Source organism: Enhydra lutris, unplaced genomic scaffold (genome assembly GCF_002288905.1).
Source record: "Enhydra lutris kenyoni isolate GAN:26980312 unplaced genomic scaffold, ASM228890v2 scaffoldscaffold25, whole genome shotgun sequence".
NCBI classification, from domain to species: domain Eukaryota; kingdom Metazoa; phylum Chordata; class Mammalia; order Carnivora; family Mustelidae; genus Enhydra; species Enhydra lutris.
In genome coordinates this window covers 15,967,545-15,970,722 of record NW_019154109.1, presented here as the reverse complement: position 1 = coordinate 15,970,722, position 3,178 = coordinate 15,967,545, and the positions used below count along the sequence as shown (strand labels likewise).

Here is a 3,178-nt window from a genome sequence, read left to right as displayed (position 1 = left end):
CCCTTGCACAGAGCCCTGTTTGTAAACCAAAGGTTTCATTCTAAGAGACTTTGGCCATTGTCTCTACCCTTATCTCAACGCCACAGGAGTGGTGCACAAGATTTACACAAGAGGAGAGGAAGGCAGTAAGAACACAGTCCTCTCCCCAAGGAAACAGGCTACATTTGGAACAGAGCATGAGGAAGTTTAAGCACAAGGACACTGTTGAAAACAATGGAAATTTTGGTAATAAGCAATTAAGAGGAGGCTAGTAGCTCCATGAGAGCAACAAGCCAAACTTCAACCTGTCAGAATTTTAATAGAGAACCAGGCAAAACTATAGCTGAGAAGACTTTGCTTGGAGCCAGATTAAGTCCCCCAAAATGCACTTAAAAACTAATGGATTTTTTTTCTTTCTCTCTTTTTAAAATTGAGGTATAACTGACATACAATATATTTTCAAGTGCACAACATAGTGATTTGATATTTGTATACATCACAAAATAATTACCATGACAAATGTAATTACCATCTATCACTATACAAAATTAATACAATATTACTGACTACATTCCCTTAACTGTACTGAATGGGAGGAATATTTGGAAGGCATATCTGGTAAGGGGTTGATATCTAAAATACATAAAGAACTCATACATCTCTGTAACAAAAAACAAATACCTCAGACAATCTGATTTAAAAATGGCACAAAACATCTGACTAGACATTTTTCCAGAGGAGATATACAGATGGCCAACAGGAAAAACAAAGCTCATCACTAGGCATCAGGGAAACGCACATCAAAACCATTAATAAGATATCACTTCACATCAGAATGGCTACTATCAAAAGACATGAAAAAATAGATTCTGGTGAGGATATGGAAAAAAGGGAAAACTCGGGGCACCTGGGTGGCTCAGTGGGTTAAGCCTCTGCCTTCAGCTCAGGTCATGATCCCAGGGTCCTGGGGTCAAGGTCCTGGGATCCAGGCCCACATCAGGCTCTCTGCTTCCCCCTGCCTCTCTGCCTACTTGTGATCTCTCTCTCTGTCACATAGATAAATAAAATCTTAAAAAAAAAAAAAAAAAAAAGGGGGAATCCTCTTGCACTGTTGGTGGAAATATAAACTGGTGCAGCCATTACGGAAATCAGTGTGGAGGTTTCTCAAACAATTAAAAACAGAGCTATGATATGAATTCCATTTTTTTAAACAATCTTTTTTTTTTCTTTCCTTAACTATAAAAAACACTTAACTACTTAACTGTAAAAAACACAGACATAAAAGGGAAGCAGCAGGACTACATGCAAACTCATGTCTTGCTGCCCACTGCTCTGTAATTTGTTTTAAACCTCAAATGAACAGGACTGCTTGTGTGCCTCAGGTCCTCCAGAACTACTGGCTGCAGAAACTCAGTGACCTCTGGCTGTCTGGCATCTCCTAATGCCTCTGTGGCTGAGCTCATTATAGAGGTGGTAGAGGACACTGAGCCATTTACCATCCCAGTGTTGCCAGACCAGGGTCTCCAACGGGCTGGTGAGAGGCTGACCCTGCCCATCCATGTAACAGAATGTAGGGGATGCAAGCTGCATACATGAATCATGTAGATGTGTGGGTTCAGGATGGTGGTGTGATAGGCTTGTTGCTTTGAGATAGGAGATTCTTGAAGTAAGATTTATGGAAATCGATCCCCTCTGTGAGAGGTCATCCTAGGCCTAAAAAAAAAAAAATAAGGTTTAAATCACAAATCTTTCTGTAGGCCTCAAGGACCCCATTGTTAACAACCTCAGTCCATTGTTTCCTGATCTTAATGATCTCCTGTTTGTGCACTTTGATGTCCTCGTCTTTCATGGTGCTGGGGCAGCTCTCTATGGAACTCTCCATACCATCTGCAAACTGTATACACCATGGTGGTTTCTGGTTCTTTACATCACCACTCTCTGACTGCTTATTCAATATGATTTTGGCAGCTGGAAAGTTCCTAGAGAAAAGCATTGCCATGAGCATGACACCTTTCAGTTTTCTCAGATCATTGAACTTGCACAACTATTTCATATTCCCTTGGTGATGCATAATGGAGGCCACTGGGGGATCTTTGGAAGACTGATGAGGTGCGATGCATTTTGTGGGGTTTATGGTCTCTGTTTAACTATGCTTTTACTGTAGGAGTTCACTGTATCCCACTCTCAGGATGGGAAATCATAGGCTCCAGCCTTGATCTGCGGATATAGCTTGTGCTGATCTTCATCCAAAAAAGGATGATATCCCAACAGAAAGATATATTAAATGAACCCACAGGCCCAAATAGCCACAGGTTTTCCAGAGGGATTTTTTTCCTCAAGGCCTCAGGGGACAAATAACCTGGAGTTCGATCAAACTTAAACCAAGTCTGTTGTTCTCATACTTCCACGGCAAGACAAAAATCAGCCACCCTTGCATCAATTTTCCTGCAGAGGGTTTTCAGACTTGAGATCTCAGTGGACAATGTCATGCTGGTGGATGTGTCTAATACTTTCCAGAATCTGATGGATACCATTGCTAGCACCAGCTTCACTGTAGTACTCTCTAGCCACAATCTCTTCAAAGAGCTCCTTGCCAGTAAGAAGTTCAAATATGAGGTTGTGAAAACTTTCTTCAGAAATACTCTCATGAAAGTTATGATGTTTCAAAAGTCAGAATATTCAGACCTCACATTATAGTTTCTGGTCATCCTGGGCAGATCACTTCTTGGTGTTGATGATTTTTGCAGCATAATCCTGTATGGAAGAATTCTTCACACATCTGCAGACCCCTGAGAAAGCAGCACTACGGAGCTCCTTAAAGTGTCGGTAGTCATTGCTGAAGTGGGTTCAAGTATTGATGGTGGCCATTTTGTCCAGCAGGCAGACATGGTGGTGCAGCTCACACTGATGTCTGTGCAGTCACCACTGCTCTGCTCAGCTAAGGGAGCTGGAGGAAATGAGGCAAAGCCCCCAAAGGCTCAAATTTAATTGTATCAGACTTTGGAACAATGTGTGTTCCAGGACATAACTCATACAGGCATACTCAACGATATTACCAACTGACTTTTCATCAGATATAATGGAGGCTGGACTATAGTAGTATTGTCAATCAAACATTTCAAGAAAGAAGAATTAAGGCAAGAATTCTATATCTAGCAAATCTATTTACAACAACAACAAATCTGATACATATTGTTTC

The 3,178-nt window shown here is 41.2% G+C and overlaps 1 pseudogene; it reads right to left on the bottom strand.

Annotated features, from left to right (window-relative positions):
• Window positions 1–1,389: 1,389 nt before the first annotated feature.
• On the bottom strand, window positions 1,390–2,847 carry LOC111150980 (annotated as a pseudogene).
• Between the last annotated feature and the right edge of the window lie 331 nt (window positions 2,848–3,178).